This window comes from Aythya ferina, assembly GCF_964211825.1.
Source record: "Aythya ferina genome assembly, chromosome: 1".
In the NCBI taxonomy this organism is placed as follows: domain Eukaryota; kingdom Metazoa; phylum Chordata; class Aves; order Anseriformes; family Anatidae; genus Aythya; species Aythya ferina.
In genome coordinates, this window is record NC_140296.1 from 134057376 (window position 1) to 134076732 (window position 19357).

A 19357-nucleotide genomic window follows, 5' to 3' on the forward strand; every position below is an offset into this window, starting at 1 on the left:
CAGACTGTGGCTGTGTACATGGGCTGCTGCATGTAGTTCATCTCTGCTTGGAGCCTTTCTGATACCAACCTTTTCTTGTCTCTTGCAAGGATTCTTCTTCCCTGTCCTAAGTTTCCTAACCAATTGCAAGTACTCTTCACTCCATTTTTGCCTTTTCTGTTTGTTTGTTTTCCCCTCAGTACTAAAATTATCAGGATTCTGATGGAACTCTAGGTCACAACTGGATGCTTCAGAAAGGAGAGGACATGACAGTCCATAGCTTCCATGTTATGTAGAGAAACATTAGCCACATGTGTGTAAAGCTTCATGCATTTCTTGGCCAAATAGTATCAAATGTCCATGCATACTGCACTCTCTTGAGAGCTTCCCTGTGCTCTTGGACACTAGTTGCATCAGTAGGGTTGATGAAGAGCTGCAGTGTACCCCAGTAGAGAGGGAGCTTTGAGATGCGTGCTGCCACATGGCTCCATGCTGATTCATTGACTTGAAGTATACCAATCAACGTCACAGTATTTCCGATGGTTAAAGGATGATGTCTGGTGCCCTGTGTCCTGAACTCATCAGTGTTTGTCTCTGGGCATTCATCTCCACAAAATGAGAAGTGCTCTATAAGGATAAAATAACACTGTCAAGAAGGGTCTGCAGGGAGGAAGAGAAACTATCAAGATTGAGGATTCTGTCCTGTTATGTGCTACTCAGCCCTTCCTGTTGCCCTTTAAATGTTTGGCAGCAAAGCACCGTGTGTTGGGATTATCCTTCTGTAAGGCCATCTCTTGTGTACAAACTTTTTTTGCACCAGTAGAAGACACCATAAAAATGACTTGGTGACTTTTGACGATGGCTAGGAAGGGGTAATTATTTTCTGTCAGTGTTATGTTGTATGTCAAATAGAAACCACAAAGAGCTTTCGGACAAATCATCACTTGGAAAATTTATTTATTTATTTTCTTCTCCTCTGTATGAATTCTATCCTTTGGGAGAAAGAAGTGAACTCAAATTTCTGTCCATAGAAGAACAAAGTGGTGATCTCATTTCTATTGCCCAAACTGCATCAGTCTAATGCAGCAGGAGACCTGTTTTACCTTTGGTCTCCTTGCTGAGGTGGCTATAGTAGATGATAGCTGTGGTTCTGGTACAGACTATAGCCTTCTAGAAATGGATTGATACCAAACCAAACTATATTAAATATGTTTTAATTATCTAGTTGACATTGTGCTGATTACTTACATAGTCCTTGAGTCTCAGATGCTATAGCTGGCCTTTGGAGGTGCAGTGTCTATTGAGTGTAGAAACAATAAATTATCTACAAGTCATCAGAGCTCTCCATCCAGAGCTGATATGCTCCTTCAGATGGTGAGCAGAAGCATTAGAAATAGAGAAAACATTGCAGCCCTGGTCTAAGGTTTTATTTCCTTTGGGAAATAATCACCATAAGCAGAAATAGGTTCAAATAATTTTCACTAGCATTGGGCTATGGTGCTCTGTTAAGAATAAAAAGTAAATTAACATGTTAAGTTGAGAGGAATTTTCATAATTCTGACAAACTACAGAATGAAGTCCCTGTCCTGACCCTAAACGGACACAACGTTGTCAATAAGAAAACATTATTTTATGTATTTCCTCAATCACAAACTGGGACTTATAGTGATGGAGGTTTTGTAAATAAATACATCAGTTTTTATCCTGTGTTGGTGTTTGTGAGACCAATAAGATTTAAATGGCTACCATGCAGAGGAAGAAAATCCTATTCTTTGATGTTTGTTCAAAGAATGCACAAGAAGCCCAGGCGAGGGATGACATTTGGAAAACTTTTGTCCATTACTCCACTAAGTAATTCAATTTAAGTGGCACTAATTATCTGCTAGCACTAACATGAGAATCCCAAAATCAGGATGAGGTTCCAGTACTCCCTGACTGCCTGTTATTTTCTAAATGACAGGCTTGTTTTTGAGCTTTATATTGAAGTACAGCAATGTTTTGGGTTGTAGTGTTTTTTTTTGTTTTGTTTTGTTTTGTTTCTTTTGTGTGTGTGTGTGTGTGTAAAGAAATACTTATGTCTTCTAATATGCTTCTTCCTTTCCAGAAAACTTCTTAAGCTGTATCTCCCTTTCATCACCAAAGCAGGAAAGATGCTTTCATCTTCCATCTCTAGTTACACTTCTCTCACTTCACCTTTAAAAAGAAAAAAAAAAAAGTCCCCTTTTAGTAGCAGTGCTGTTCAGAACTTTGTTGGGCAATTCTTTGCCCTTAGTGATCCCTCTGCCTCCTAAAAGGAAATGAGTAAACTCTATAATTGGAAATCACCGTGATAAAATAGCCATACTTGGCTTGTGGGGAGCCACAAAAACAAAGAAATACTATACAATATTGGCCTACATCATGTAGCACCGGCAGAAGAGAGGATGTAAACCAGAAAACAGAGCATCTCTCACAATAGAAAAGTAGCAAATATTCTACTAACACCTTTGATTATTTTTTTGTTTTGTTTTGTTTTACCCCCAAGAGAAATATATAAAGAGTACAAACAACAATGACAAAAAAAAAAAAAAAAAAATGCAGGGGACTTTTAAGGCACCTTCCCCCCCTGGAGAGCCTTTGTAGCACTGAGGACGGTTATCAAAGGGGTTGTTGCAGACTTAATTTTCCACACTGACATTTTTGAAATTGTTCCTTCAAAGCACATGGCTGTTGAATTTCTTTGGGCTAAATGATGCTTTTCAGTAAGATCATAATTGCTCTTCTGTATTTGCATTGTTGAAGATCTCTTCCTCCAGGGTCCATAACACTTTGGAGGCAGTAAATGAAGAAAGTGCATGGATTTCTTAATTGTTGTTATGTACTAAGGGCATCTCAAAGTGGCTGCAGCAGAGAAAATAATAGAAAAGAGAATAATTTGTTGTTACTCATACAGGTTTCTTTATATTCAAGAGATGCTGTGTTTGTGATTGCTCATCTACCTCTAAAAAGCCTTTCTACGGCTATCTTCCAATTATAATTGTTTATCTTACATCCGTTATATAGGGATTAGCTATGCAAATAACACAGACACAGCTCTTTCCTTAGTATCTTTTAATCATAGTCTTGAAGACCAGAAGACAACTTTATTGGTTTGAAGTTCAGTCATCTTTTTCCATCACTTAAACTTCTGATTTTGGCTCTACTTTATTATTTTAGTTTATGTTAGACTAGGAAAAACTGTGCAAAACTGTTTTTAACTAATAACAGCATACCCAAAATAAGCTTGGTTTCAACCAAAATGAGTACCTAGGCAGCCTTTTGCACAGGCTTGAATCTGTTTTAAATCACCCATCTTCGTAGACCTTGTATATACAAGATAAATAGGAGTTAAAAGGCTGAGTGTAGGATGGGCTCTGCATTTCAGCATGGTGTTGGGGCTACCTACAGACAGGAAAGCTAAAAATGCAACAGCAATAAATAAATAAATAAATAAAATGGGAGGAAAATTAAGACATACATATTTATAGACTAGGTAGTTATTAAGAGTTGGATCTAAATGATATTTTTTTCATACCAGAGAATGATTCTGTATATTCCTGTCTTGCAATTAAATGGTCCTTCTTTCCCACTCCTGCAATCCTTTTTCCTTCTCCAAAGCCCCAGTGCTTATGACCTTGTCTTCAGGAAGTAACAGCTGAGCCTTTTTTAACATCAGTTTAAGTAGCTGAATTCAGGGCTATTAAATCTTTTCAGCTTTGTTTATACAAGATTTATAGACACAGAAATGTTACAGCATATTTAAACACCATGATCAGTTCAATTGTCCTTATATTTTTGTTTAGTAAATACACAGTGTTAACTCTGCTTTTTCATGTTGGGGTATGTGAATGCATGTGTGTGCAAGGAAATTCAATGAGCTGCAGTGCTGAGAGCAGCAGATTATTTCTTACTCTTCTCAAGACAAATAGCTGTGATTACTGTTCACACATGGAATACAGGCTCTTAATGTGTGTCAGACTCTGGATTCCCAGTCTGCAGCTTTGACACCTGACATGGATATAACTTTGGTATTTTTAAATTTCTGTGATGGACTTTGAGCGAGGTTCACAGCCACCATGATGCTCCCTTCATGTTGTTGGTTAGCACCTCCATATAGTGAAGACATTCACATGGTGGACCTTACAAAATCATAAGCAGATTTACTGAAAGTACACACCCATATAAAAATATTAAGCCTCTGTTTTGTGTATTGAAATAATCTCTGACCAGATATAACTTCATAATGGGTCATATCAATTGACAGAAAGAATCTTCAGTTAGTCTACAGGCTTTGATTCTGACGTAGAAATGATGATGACCTGAAACAAAGTGCTTTTTTTTTTTTTTTTTGAGTCATGAAAACCTACTAGAATTTCAGAATTCTAGATAGTGAATTGTTGCTCTGGAGGTACAAAGTGCTGTACAACTGCTGTTATTACATCTTTTATGTATCATTATCATTGTTACAATTAATGTGTTTTTATGTGGAATTTGGTTTGAAAAATCAAGATCTGGTTGATTTTTCTAGTGTGTAGCTGAAAGTTCAGCACATGGCATTAGTTCCATGATTCAGCTTTGGAGACTGCTTCCTTATATATTTTGCTTCCTTATGTATTCTATTGTAAGGACTGCTTCCTTACAAGCTGACTGACACTTTTGTTTTCGCTGGCTATTGCAGCACAAGCAGCACATGTAGTCTATTTTATTTGGCTATCCAGGGGACCAAGATCTGCTTGACCTCTGCTTTCATCTGGGTTTGTTTGGTAAAAGCAAAACTTGGCTTGGTCCAGTGCAATGTTGAGTCACCCCCTGCCAGTGAAGGCTATTTAATTTTGAGCAATGCTTTCTACATTGTAATGCTAAAATGAAATGTTGCCAGCCTGAAGGATGAAGTGGTATTCTTTTCCAGAGATGGTTACCCTAATGTTGGGGTGAAACATCAGCGGTGATACAGCAGTCCCTCTGTTATCTTCTGCAGCTGCTCTCAAAGCAGCAGGGTGGGCATAGCCCAAGGGGTGCCACCTCTCTCCATCCACCACTGTGGGAAGGGGCTTCCCTTGCAGTGCCCAGCAGCAGTTTGGATCCAACCGTCTCCAAACCGCATGGTCTTGGTGAAACATGAGGGAAGAGCCAGGCAGCATCAGCAGTCAACAGAAACAAGGAAAGCAAGAACCTGAAAGCAACAGATTGAGTTTTCCCTCTTTCCCTGCTACCTGGCTGCTGCTCAAGCCCTCTCTCATATTCTCTTCACATCAGCCTCACTCCACACTTACTTCTCCAGTATAACCTCTCTTTTTTGCTCTAATATCCATGTATCGCTTCACCTCCAGAGTAAACCCACAAAAGGAAAAAGTAATAATCACAGAGCTGATGCTTGCCATCACCTTGCCTGTGCAGCCGGCTGGGCTATAAATGTGTTCTGTGGAGTACTTTGCAAGGCAGGGATCTGTCCCTGAGTGCTTGTTAGGCACCTGAATCCCACCACTCATTAAAAACTTTATGCCATCTGAGGATGTTATTAACACTAATTGGTGTAACTCAGCTAAATTCACTTGACATGAGGGCATCGACACTCTTCAATGCTCAAGAATTACTCTGTGTGTAACAGCACTTTGTGCAACTTCTTCGCATAACTTGTCACACCTGCCAGATGCATTTGCAATGTCATCAAAAAGCCTCCCCTAACTTTTGATCATGGTAATGATTCAGTACGAGTTTCCAGTGAATAAATTTGCTTTTCTTAAATAGGTTTCAGAATAATGCTGTCATTCATGGTGCTCACTTTACTGTTTTTTAAAGATCACTTTGCAGAACAAATTTCCCTGGGACAGCAATATGTGAACAGAGATTAATGTTTTACATCCTGGAACAAGTTGTTTCAGCTATGCCCAAATCTTGCCAAAAAATAGCAGAGCTGAATGAAAATTATAGTATGAAAATGATAGCACTTCCTTCTCCTGCCAGATGTTTATTTCTAGCCCTGTGTTCTCTTTCCCACAAGCGATGGAGTCCACAACAAATCACATTTCATCTTAACCATGGAAAAAGAGATTCAAAGACATGGCATCTTGTCCTTTTAAAGTACTACTGAGAACAAAGCTTTAACAAAAATGAATGGGACAATACTCGTATTTCACTAGAATCTATGTAACGTATGAAGGATGGATGCACTTCAGCATTAAATAATTACAGGCATATTTCTGCTCATAGTTACCTAAATTACTTGAAAGATGGGTGAAATCAGTACAGTGTTTTTTGTTGTTGTTGTTTGTTCATTTGTTTTTTTCTGTTTTGTCTAAATATAACTGATGATGAGCTACTTGAATAGGCTTTTGGTCTGTTCTTGAAGTTTCAGTACTTTTCTCAAGGTGACTGATCACAATTTACAGCAATGGATAGCAGCAATTCCTAGAAAGCAGACATTGCCATTGATTTTGACCTAAGCTTTCAGCTGGCAAGCCACCAATTACTTCTATAAAGGTTTCAGCCTCTTGGCATGGAAGTACACATTGTGCCGGCCCTTTGGCAGTCTGAGATGGCAGGTATAGCTGAGGTATCAATTCTGTTCTCCTGATGAAATTCACAGGCAGTTGCTGCTGCAATGCAACATAAAGGTCTGCTTTGGAGGTTTTTGATCATGACAGATTTATTGAACTTCCCAAGCAGAAGACTTGAAGTGCATATATTCTTTAGCAGTAATACCCATTTGGCAACCAACACAATAGATGCTGATTGATGAGTTTACAAAGAAATCTACTAACTATAAGCTGTGCCCAAAAATTCCCTCTCTCTTTGGCAAGAACTGATCAAATGTAAAGTAACACAAAAACAAAATATCAAAGTGTTATGAGGCAAATGTTGAATGAAAATCTAATTGAAATTCACTATACAATGTTTGATCATATGTGTAGGCTCAGAGATTTTAGTGCAAAGTGAAACATTTGTTTGCACAAGTTTGGAGTCTTTTCTGTTTTGGCCTTTTATTTATTTATTTATTTATTTATTTCCTGGGTACTGAGAAATTTATCTAGCTTACAGCTTCCAAAGATACTGTACAAAGGCTTCTAAAACTACCACTAATCGCAGTAAACAGATTAGCAAAATCCTTTCTTTGCTGTGCAAAGATGTTCATCAGACATCTGACTCAACTACCTGGAAGGCTATTTGTTGTTACCTGGTATCGCTGGGAACTCCAGATAATGTTATTGCTAGAATTAAACTCAACAAATAAACTGCTATCATGCACCAAAACGCAGGCACACAGACAGGATAAGGAATATTTCTATGACACATAGATGAGGCTTTCTTTAGGTGACACAGTCTCTTTAAGTCATTTGCTCTTAATTGTATTGGTTTGGGAATTTTCAGTAGAGTGAGCTAGGAAATACTGCTTGGCCTGTGCTCTCAGGAAGACCTCCTAGGAAGATAGTCCAGCTTGTTGCTGCCTCTGCCTTGCTGCCTGATTTTTGTTGGTTTCTTAGACTCTAAGTTCTTGGGGACATGCTTCACTTCTGTTCTGCATTTGTGAAAGTCCTTGCACCATGCAGTCCAAGGCTTGCATTCCTACAAAGCGTATAAAGAAAAAAGCCCAGAGGTCAAGTAGTAGCATCTGTAGAGTGTGTAGAATTCCCCTAGTAGATTTGGGACTTTCTGAAGGAAGTTTCTATATGACCACAGTAACTTTTACATGATTTCTAAGAACTATGAACCTTTCCTTTTATTTTTTCCTGCTTTATTTCTATTGGCTTTTGGCTTTTTCACGTGCAGTGGTTGTTCATAATATTAAGCCCTAACAGACAAGGCAGTGTAATGCTTCTGAAAATACAACAGATGCTTGTAATAGTATTGCCTTCTCTGCAGGGACTTCTATGAACTGATTCCCTGCTACGCTCAGCATGTTAACATCCAGGAGCAGAATATTGTTTGTTGAATTTATAATGGGGCCAAGGATTCAAAAAAAAAAATTGATCCACGGGGCCTTGTAACTACAGGAGCTCCAAACTATATGTTATCAAGCTGCCTTCTCTTTGCTGGTTTTCAAATGCAACTCAGTTTGCATTTATGGCCTCTTCTGAATAATCTTCACCTGGTATATCCTTAGTAAAAGACTGTCAAGAAGAATAATTATCAGCCAAGTACTGACATGTTCGGGAATATTCAGCACAAGGTTTGGAGCGTTATTAAAGTTAATGACTTCTTCTGTCACCCTTGAAATATGCATCGTCACTCTGGAAACTTCTATGTCCTGGAAGGTGTGCAGTGTAATGAGATGTGTAAGCGAACATGAGTCAGGCAGAATAGCATACATGATGAATGAAGAAAATAAGTTCTTAGGAAAGCCTATGATGCTAACAGAAGGGACATAAAAATCTCTTTTCCATGGGTGAGGTGGGAAAATCACAGAATCATCTAGGTTGGAAGAGACCTCCAAGATCACCTAGTTCAACCTCTGACCTAACACTAACAAGTCCTCCACTAAACCATATCACTAAGTTCTACACCTAAACATCTTTTAAAGACAGCCAGGGATGGTGACTCCACCACTTCCCTGGGCAGCACATTCCAGTGCCTAACAACCCTTTCAGTAAAGAAGCTTTTCCTAATATCCAACCTAAACCTTCCCTGGTGCAACTTTAGCCCATCCCCCCTCATCCTGTCAACAGACACATGGGAGAATATACAAAACCCCCCACCTCACTACAGCCTCCTTTAATGTACCAATAGAGAGTGATGAGGTCGTCCCTGAGCCTCCTCTTCTCCAGGAGGAACAGTCCCAGCTCCCTCAGCTGCTCCTCATAAGACTCGTTCTCCAGACCCCTCACCAGCTTCGTTGCCCTTCTCTGGACTCGCTCGAGCACTTCCATGTACTTCTTGTAACAAGGGGCCCAAAACTGAACACAGTACTCGAGGTGTGGCCTCACCAGAGACAAGTAGATGGGGACAATCACTTCCCTAGACCTGCTGGCCACACTGCTTCTTATACAAGCCAGGATGCTGTTGGCCTTCTTGGCCACCTGAGCACACTGCTGGCTCATATTCAGCCAACTATCCACCAATACTCCCAGGTCCCTCTCTGCCTGGCAGCTTTCCAACCACTCATCTCCCAGCCTGTAGCTCTGCTTGGGGTTATTGTGCCCCAGGTGCAGGACCCGGCACTTAACCTTGTTGAACTTCATACAGTTGGCCTCAGCCCATCAGTGCAGCCTATCCAGATCCTCCTGCAGAGCCTTCCTACCCTCGAGCAGATCAACACACGCACCTAACTTAGTGTCATCTGTGAACTTACTGGGGGTGCGCTCAATCCCCTCATCCAGATCATCGATAAAGATATTAAAGAGGACTGGCCCCAGTACTGAGCCTTGGGGGATGCCACTAGTGACCGGCCTCCAACTGGATTTAACTCCATTCACGACAACTCTTTGGGCCCAGCTATCCAGCCAGTTTTTAACCCAACAAAGTGTACACCAGTCCAAGCCACGAGCAGCCAGTTTCTTGAGGAGAATGTTGTGGGGAATGGTGTCAAAAGCCTTGCTGAAGTCAAGGTAGACTACATCCACAGCCTTTCCCTCATCCACCAAGTGCGTCACTTTGTCATAGAAGGAGATCAGGTTCATCAAGCAGGATCTGCCTTCCATAAACCCACGCTGACTGGGCCTGATCACCTGCTTGCCCTGTAAGTGCCACATGATGACACTCAAGGTAATCTGCTCTATGAGCTTCCCTGACACTGAGGTCAAACTGACAGGCCTGTAGTTCCCCGGGTCTGCCCTCCGGCCCTTCTTGTAGATGGGTGTCACATTTGCTAGACACCAGTCGACTGGGACCTCCCCTGATAGCCAGGACTGCTGATAAATGATGGTAAGCGGCTTGGCCAGCTCCTCTGCCAGTTCTCTCAGTATCCTTGGGTGGATCCCATCTGGCCCCATTGACTTGCATACATCCAAGTGCCGTAGCAGGTCACCTACCATTTCCTCATGGATTATGAGGGCGACATTCCGCTCCCCATCCCCTTCCACCAGTTCAGGGTACTGGGTACCCAGAGAGCAACTGGTTTTGCTGCTAGAGACTGAGGCAAAGAAAGCATTAAGCACCTCCGCCTTTTCCTCATCTTTTGTAACTAAGTTCTCCCCCACATCCAGTAAAGGATGGAGATTCTCCTTTGTCCTCCGTTTTGCGTTGATGTATTTGTAAAAACATTTTTTGTTGTCTTTAACGGCAGTAGCCAGATTGAGCTCCAGATGAGCTTTGGCCTTTCTTATTTTGTCCCTGCACAGCCTCACAACATCCTTATAGTCCTCCTGAGTGGCCCACCCTCTTTTCCAAAGATTATAAACCCTCTTTTTTCTCCTAAGCTCAAGCCACAATTCTCTGTTCAGCCAGGCGGGTCTTCTTCCACGGCAGCTCATCTTTGGGCACATAGGGACAGACTGCTCCTGAGCCATTAAGATTTCCTTCCTAAAGAGTGCCCAGCCTTCCTGGACTCCTCTGCCCTTCAGAACCACCTCCCAAGGGACTCTGCCAACCAGTGTCCTGAACAGCTCTGCCCTCTGGAAGTCCAAGACTGCGGTTTTACTGATCCCCCTCCTGACTTTGCCAAGAACTTTCTACCATTTTGTGGTCACTCTGCCCAAAACAGCTCCTGACCAACACATGTGAGCAGAAGGTCTAGCGGGACACCTCCCCTGGTAGGCTCACTAACCAGCTGCGTCACGAAGCTATCTTCCACGCTCTCCAGAAACCTCCTAGACTGCTTTCTCTGGGCTGTGTTGTGCTTCCAGGATATGTCTGGGAAGTTGAAGTCCCCACAAGACCAAGTGCTGACAATTTCGCAACTTCTGTCAGCTGCCTTTAGAATTCCTCATCTGTCTCCTCATCCTAATTCAGTGGGCTATAACAGATCCCCACCAGGATGCTTGCCTGGTTGGCCTTCCTGCTGATCCTAACCCATAGGGACTCAACCTTATCATTCCCAGCCTCAAGTTCTGCGACATCAAAACTCTCTCTGATATAGAGAGCCACACCACCACCCCTTCTATGCTGCCTGTCCCTTCTGAAGAGCCTATAGCCAGTCATTGCAGCACTCCAGTCACGAGAGTGGTCCCACCATGTTTCCGTGATGGCAACCAAGTCATAGCCTGCCTGCCGCACGATGGCTTCCAGCTCCTCTTCTTTGTTACCCATTCTGCATGCATTAGTGTAGATGCACTTCAGTTGGGCCACTGCCTTCTCCTCTGGCCTAGTCATTATTCCCCCTGGCACACCTCCAACAAGCCTTATTTCAGCCCCATCCCCCTTCTTACCTAGTTTAAAGCCCTCTCAATGAGCCCTGCCAGCTCCTGGGCTAGGATCCATTTTCCCCTTAGTGATAGGGACCCGTCTGTGGCTATCAGGCCAGGTGCCGAGTAAAGTGCCCCATGGTCAAAAAAAAAAAAAAAAAAAAAAAAAACCAAGAAAAATTCTGTGTTGGCACCAGCCTCTGAGCCATGTGTTTATCAGGTGGGCTTTCTGTGTCCTCTCTGTACCCCTCCCTGCCACTGTAGGGAGGGACAAGAACACCACCTGTACTCCCACCCCATCCACTAACCATTCCAGTCCCCTAAAGCCCCGTTTGATAGCCTTCAGGCTTCTCTCTTCAATGTTATCACTGCCAGCCTGGACTATCGAAAGAGGGTAACAGTCAGAGGGGCAAAGCAGGTTGGGAAGCTTTCTGGCAATGTCCCTGACCCTGACCCCAGGGAGGCAGCAGATTTCCGTACGGGTAGGGTCAGGCTGATAAATAGGGCCCTCTGTTCCCCTGAGAAGGGAGTCACCTACAGTGATTACCCTTCTGTCTTTCTTGGTGGAGGCAGTCTTGAGGTGTGGAGTCAAATTCCTTGCCCTAGGCATCCTCCTGGGCAGACTTCCTACCCCAACCTTACCCATTGCTCTCTCAAGCTCCAGGGCCTCAAATTTATTATGTAAGGGCACTTGGGAAGGGAGGGCCAGTGCGGGGGGGGTGGGGGGGGGGTATCGCCTGCAGCGTCTCCATTCCTCCTCAACGCCCAGGTCCCCTCCCCTCTGCCCGACTGCGACAGGGCAGGGGGCCCACCCCCATTTGGGGTGTCTCACTCCAGTACCTCTCCTTCAGGCCCTGCAGGGAGTCACTTCACTAGTCTATCTCCCACTCACACTCACTGATGGCCCTCAACCTCTCCGCCTCCTCCCTGAGCCCTGCCACCAGGCGGACCAGGTCATCCACCTGCTCACACCTCACACGCACGGTGTCTCTGCCGCCCTCAGAGGGCAGCAACAGGCTCAGGCACTCCCTGCATCCAGAGACCTGAACTGCCGCATTGCTGAGCGGGCAGTCAGTCTGGGTGGTTACAGACTTCCTAGGGAGAGCTCTCTGCCTAGTGTAGACCATTACGCCCTAGCTAGTGGATGACAGCCGTTAGAGGAGTTGTTCTTATGGGCGGGGGGATCGCTCTGCCCTCCCTGCTCGCCCTGCCTGCACTAACTACCACGCCCCGCCCTGTTTGCCCGTTCAGGTCGCCGCGCCCCCCAGGGGCGACTTCTGAACGGCCGCGGAGGGGGCGCTGCCGGCTCCGCCTACGCCTCGTCAGCCTCCCTCGCGCGGGCTGCCGGGCCCTGGCAGTTCCCTCGGCTGCCTCGAGTGGCCTCGATGCCGAGGAAAAGCTCTCCCTGTCCCGGTATCCCGCTCCGCTGCAGAACGCGTCTGCCCCGGAGCCGATCGCCTCGGCAAGTGAAAATGGGGTAGGTTTTATTTTCTACCGTCTTGAAAGATTTCTGGGAGTGCAGGCAAGGGCTTAGAGAGAAAATATGCATGAAAAATGTAAAGGTCCATGAAATAAATTATAAACAACTCGTTTCCAACATTCAGTCCTTATATAGCATTGTTTTGTCTTCTCCATCTCCCAGCCATTCTCTCCTGATTTTTCAAACTTTTATGTGAATAAAGTATTACCCCTATACTGAAGCCAGGGATAGAAGAATGGGGGCTTGCTTAATCGCAATGATGATTTCTAAATAAAACAATTGTACTTACTGAAGTGAGGAATGGAAGAACAGGGGCTCGCTTAATCGCATTAAAATAGATACTGTTGAGTGCCTTTGCTTACTGCTGTGCAAATTAACTGAAACAAGGAGTCTTGAGGCCCCTCACAGAGGATGTTTCCTGACAAAATGGGGAACCTGTCTCAAAAACCAGCTGAGACCAACCTTGTGGTTTGGACAAGAGACAAGGAGCGGTTATGTCTGTACAAAGGCAACAAGTGGTGATGAAGAAGAGTTATCAACCTTCATTCCCGTGATCCCCTGATGATCACCACCAGAAGGCACTATGCAGGTGCAGATGGGAGGAGTTTATGGAAATTACTTCCTTGAGCTAATTTTAATACAAAGCAGAGATAGGTTATGAATATGTATAGGTGTATTGGGAAACTTAATGCATATGTAACTCTTTACTGCATATAACCAAAGCAAGTTGCCGTGTTAGGGCACTCATGCCTTTGGGAGCTATCCCGCATGTGCCCGGCTCTAAAATAAACCACATACCTACTTTATGACTCATTTGCTTTGAGTTGTAGAGTTCTTCCACGAATCAGTACTACTCTGACAGGCTTTGTAGCTTCAGTCATTGTTCTGGTCCAGAAAACCCTTCCTTCCCCGAGGTCTTTGGTCATAAAAATAATTCTCAGCCATATAAAGCTTCAGCAGAGCCCACAGTTAGCCACTGGATTCCTGCAGCCTCATTGCTCCACTTGCAGGCATTCTTGAGCATTCACCCTCAGCAGGTTCTCTCCAGTTAATCAGCTCTGCACTGAGTCCCAGCCTTGTCTTTGCACATGGCCTCTACCTTTCTGAAGGGGCATATAACAAATGTATTTGCCTTCATAGCTGAAGGGAAGGGAACACTGCATCCCCCCAGCTACAATTTCCTATTTTTTCATGATTATTTTTTAACTCATATTTTATTCCTTTTTCCTAATTTTTAACTCAGATTTTTCTCTTACATTTGGCTTTTCCTTATTATTTTTTTCCCAGACTGGTATCTTTAGACTATGATTAAATGGATGCAATGAAATGCCTTTCATGTTTTGTTTGTTTGTTTTTGTTTTGTTTTTAATTATCAAAAACTCTGACTTTTGAAAGTGGGATCATTCTGTAATACTGTGCAACTTGAAATTAATGTTTCCAAGAATAATGCATGATGCTCATTTGCCCTTTGACAGATTGCAATTTAAACATTTACATGTTATAAAATTTTCAGTCCTGTACTTTGGAAAATCTCCACTCCCAGTGTAAATGTGTGCAACGTTTCTTCCTTATTGTGTTTGATTTTTATCTCATCTTGCTTAAATCTGAACTTTCTCCTTTTAGTACATATGACTGCCTCTAGGGTTCTTGAATATGTACAAGGACAATACATGAATCTGGTCTAAAGCTCTATTTGATCATATCTTTTTAACAACCCTAAATACTTTTTTGGAAATCCTGGTCTTTCTGTGATGAAAATGGCAGGGTCTGGGAAGAACACCTTATTCCTATTTGCATCAGCATCCACTTCTAGAAATAGTTGCACAACAGTGGGTATATCAATATAACTAAAGCCTTGCATTTTTCTGGTGTTGTCAAGATGTTAGGTGTCATTTTCTGGAGACACAATTTTGCTTGTTAGGTATATATAAAGTATAAAACACCATAAGCTTTTGAATTTAGCTAGGGCATGTACTTGCTATTGTAACTACAAATAATGCTAGCAATACCAGTAGTACCAGCTACTACATGCAATTATTAATTGGCTACTTACCTCATCCATATGCAATATACTACATGAACCCTATTCATCATGCATTCAGCTAAGACCAGAGTTATTTAAACACTCTGGTGCTTTAAATCAATCCACAGATACACTGGGAGACTTCCTCCTCTGTCGTACTGCTCATCCTGCTCATCCTACAGAGACACAGTGTCCAGCATAGCTTTTCCTTGGTCCTTGTTTCTGGCGCTGTTGGATGCTAGTCAAACTGCTTATCAGTCACACACTCAAGTTCCTCATTATCTCAGTTCCACAGCTACAAAATACAAAAGTTATAAAGCAGTCTGCCAGTGCTTTGGCCAACACACACACTATTTAGCTGTAAGTACATACATTCCATTGGTTTATGAATACTTCCTGTCTTAAGAACAAGTTTCTTTTTAATAAAAAAAATAATAATAATAATAATTAAACATGATTTGTTGAATCTCTGTGGGTGAAATCCGCATTGTGCTCTGATGTGCCTTCCTCATGAGAAGCTGGCAACTCATGAAGAGTGGAGTTCAGGGGCATTGGGCAGCTTGTGAATCTGAGCTTTGTCCTTTTGTATTACATTTGATGCCTTAGCACCATACCTTGAAATTTAGACAATTCACCTTCTAGTAATTTCTTCAGAGTTGTTTGTGTTTTGTGTTGTGTTTTGTTTTTGTTTTTTTTCCTACAACTCCTCCATCAGACCCCTTCTAAGTGATGGTTTTGACCTGTGAAATTCATGAGAGGACTATAGTTTTCCTTTCTGCACCTCAACTCCTCTCTTTTCAGGCTAAGGCTGCGTAGGTCAGAAACTAGTGCCATGTGTGTAAGCATGTGTCCTGGTTTCAGTTAGGACAGAGTTCATTTTCCTCCTAGTAGCTGGTAGGGCGCTATGTTTTGGCTTAGGATGAGAGGAGTGCTGATAACATGCTGATGCTTTAATTGTTGCAGAGCAGTGCTTACACCAAGCCAAGGACATTTCAGCTTCTCTCTCTGTCCTGACAGTGGGCAGGCTGAGGGTGCAGCAGAAGCTGGGAGGGGACAGACTCAGGACAGCTGACCCAAACTGGCCAAAGGGGTATTCCATACCATATGGCGTCATGCTGAACAATATATAGGGGTGGGTAGCTGGGGTGGGGAGGCCGGCTGCTCGGGGATAGGCTGGGCATCGGTCGGTGTGTGGTGAGCAAGTGCATTGTGCATCACTTGTTTTGTACACATTATTATTAGTAGCACTATCACTGCTGTTGTTGTTGTTGTTGTTGTTGTTGTTGTTGTTGTTATTGTTGTTGTTATTGTTGTTGTTATTGTTGTTGTTATTGTTGTTGTTATTGTTGTTGTTATTGTTGTTGTTATTGTTGTTGTTATTGTTGTTGTTATTGTTGTTGTTATTATTTTTCTGTCTCAATAAACTGTGTTTATCTCAACTCACAGGCTTCGTTTTCCCGTTTCTCTCCCCCATCCCAGAGAGGGAGGGGGAAGGGTCAGCGAACCGCTGTGTGGTGTTTAGCTGCCCGCAGGGTTAAACCACAACAGCATGTTCAGCAAAAAATGCTAATAATCCTACGTTGTCTTTTTGTTTTCTTTTTGGTGAGGCCCTGGAGAATCTGCATGAATAGAAAGCCAGGTAGGCATAAAACAGTGAGGAATGGATCCCCTGGCTTGAACACTAAGCAGTAGCTCCAGCCTGAGTGATGAACCTAGGCTATTAAAACGATTCTTTTACAAGAATAAGGTATGTGTTCTCAGGGTGTCTCTTTAGTACTGACCATTATCGCTGTTAATGATGCATTTGCAGGGAAGTTTAGTGGACATTTTGGACCCAGTTCAGCCTAAACACAGCACCATCAGCTTCAGTGGAATTCTGCCCATCGAAATGAAGCCTGAGTTTTTTGCACCATGTTTTACAGCATGTGCTGCTTCGACGAAAGGGAATTGCAGTTGTATGCTGGCTTTTTAAAATGTTTTCACTCTTGAAAGAAGCCTGATTGACAAACAATATGAGCCATTGAATTATAACGCACCAGATTTTACTAAGAACACTCTAAATATGCAAATTTATGGGAGGGGAAGCAATATTCTTGCTCCTATTTAGGATGGGCTTGATAGACAGAAATAATTTTCTTGTCACTTGTTAAAGAGAAGAATTATTAATTCTGCTTTGTCTGTAGAAAGGCAAAAGCCAGCAATCATATTACAAAGTAGGTTGCGTAAATTGGTTGACTTTCAATGCTTCTCTCCCCATCACATCGTATGAAGAAGAAAAGATTTCTTAATGGTGCCAGGTTCCATTAGAACAGTAGCGCAACATAGTTTTAATTGACACATACCATGTCTCAGGAAAATAACAGGCCAACTCCCTGACTATTCAATTACCATATAAATAAGAATAGACATATCTCCCCTCATATCAGCATCATGATTTTTTGTTGTTGATGAAAATATGTTAATAGGTAAAAGCAGCTTTTCATTTGAATAATGACTTAATGCTTCTGTGAACTTCAGAACCTCAGCACCTGCTAGGGTGCTGCTGTGGTATGTAAATCTGGTCAGGGAAATGAAGCATGCAAGTCCTCTGCTGTCTTTTATTCAGAAGACTATCATTGATGGGAGACAGGAAAAAGACCAATGATGCATGCTTTACGGTGTAGATCAATTTTCTTCTTTGTGCATAGCCAGGTGGAGCTCATCCTTCGAAGGTACATGCTTCAGATTTACAAGATCTCTGAGGAAACAACCAACACTACCCACGTGACTTGGCCATAAGAGAGGCACCAGATTTGAGTCAAAACGAATTACATGTGGGGCCCAAAGTTCAAACAGGTATCGCTATTCAAGTTACCGTCCTATTAAGGAAGAAAAAAAATAAAGGCAACATCACGCTCCCCCAACCTCATTTCTGAAATAATTTTATCTTGCACATTGACTGCTTAATAAGAGTTTTGTGCATGCGAAAGGAGAGAAAGTGCTTTGAGGCTGAACCCTGTATCAGTGCAGCATCCCAATCTGCAGCTAGATGCTGTGATAAACGGTAGCATGGGGCTCTGCAAGTAGTGGTTATCAGATAAAACTCACTGTTAAGATTGCACAGTTGTGAATCAGCTGTTAAAAATAATGCTTCCACTAGATGGAAGGCTATTCTTTCTGCTATCTCCTCATCAATTCCCCCTACTCAGTGAGACTCGGACCTGAAAGCTACTGTGCTGTAATTGTACCCCTGTGTCACTTGGGAAGGCACTTACATTGCATTGGCAATTCACTCTGCAAGGACCATTTGATTTTCAAAAGGTGTACTTAGCATACCTGTCTGAAAAATCCAATCTGTTAATTATTAGCTCCAGATGATGTATGTGTTCACACTGAAAGCAGGAAAAGCATCGGGCTTTGCAGAACAGTAATTTCACAAGAGTTCCTCACAAGTGAATTCCTCAAAATGTCTATGTCTTTCTATCCTTCTGACTATGGAATAAGAATCTATGTCCATTTGTACTGTGCACTTGGAATGGTTCAGATAAAGGAATGTGTAAATAGATACCTTTGCTTGTATTTGCTGCTGTAGCCTTTGTGTTTCTCTCCTAAGGCTTGTTACTGCAATAGTCCTGCTATAACAAAAGGACCTCTTTTCTTAGTTTGGCTTATGAAAGGGCATTTTAACAGGACTGTCCTGGAAATGGAGTAAGATTCAGTTTACCCGCCATCTTCATCAAATAGGAGAAAAAATAATAGGGTTCAAGCAAGCACAGTACTGATATATGTATGATATATATATATGTATATATATATATATACACACATAAGTGCCAATTTAAGTTCTTTTTACATTCCTTCTGAATTTTTGTTCCACTGAGAGTACACATGGATTCCTAATTTCATTCAGCCATTTCAAAAAGCAGATGATACTCCATAATAGCCTACATGGAGGTTTCAGTGTAATAGATAGAAGTCAACAGAAGCCATATGAAACATGAATGAAATTGCCTTGCTTTGTTGTCCATTATCTAGTGGTCTAGTTCCATATGGTGATTGAGCTCTGTTTACATGACTTTGATGATGTAGGCATCTATTTTATTGGAATTGTTAATGAATTAATAAAAATCTACTGCTATATGTACTGATTCTACAGTTTGCTGTTTTATTTGCATTGGAAACTGTTTTGGGAAGAACTCTTATCTAAATCCTGTTCTGATTATGATAGTGTCCTTCTATACAGAGACTCAGGTCACAGTTGCACATCTAATTTGTGAGAGAGGAAACTTGATGAAAACTGATACAAAGCTTTTGGTAGAAATTCAGATCCAAGCCGTTCATGACCTGACATAAGCCAGCTCTTTATGTTCCATAACTTGGGGACAAATTCCAGTTAATGAATGCATGTCAAAAAGCAGAGTGCAAGTCATCACCTAATGCATAATTTAGGAAAGTGTTAAATATGAGGTAGAAAGATTCATGAATAGGCTTCTGGACAAAAGCTGAAGAAATTGATAAAAAGAACTTGGTTCCAAGATTATTCATTAGTTGTTAAAAAACTTGGAAAGGGGTTTAAATCTCTCTCTTTGGTTGAAGACCAGA

General features: G+C 42.2%; 1 protein-coding gene across 4 annotated transcripts in view; it reads left to right on the top strand.

The window, feature by feature from the left end:
- Window positions 1-12595: 12595 nt before the first annotated feature.
- LOC311429702 (rho GTPase-activating protein 8-like) overlaps window positions 12596-19357 on the top strand; it is a 144127-nt gene continuing 137365 nt past the window's right edge. For 2 of the 4 annotated variants that reach the window (XM_084505851.1, XM_084505845.1), the window contains exon 1: window positions 12597-12750. The gene's annotated coding sequence lies outside the window, so the exon portion shown is untranslated. Of the gene's footprint in view, window positions 12751-19357 lie in introns of all 4 variants that reach the window. The other 2 variants (XM_084505842.1, XM_084505844.1) reach the window with 2 other exon arrangements.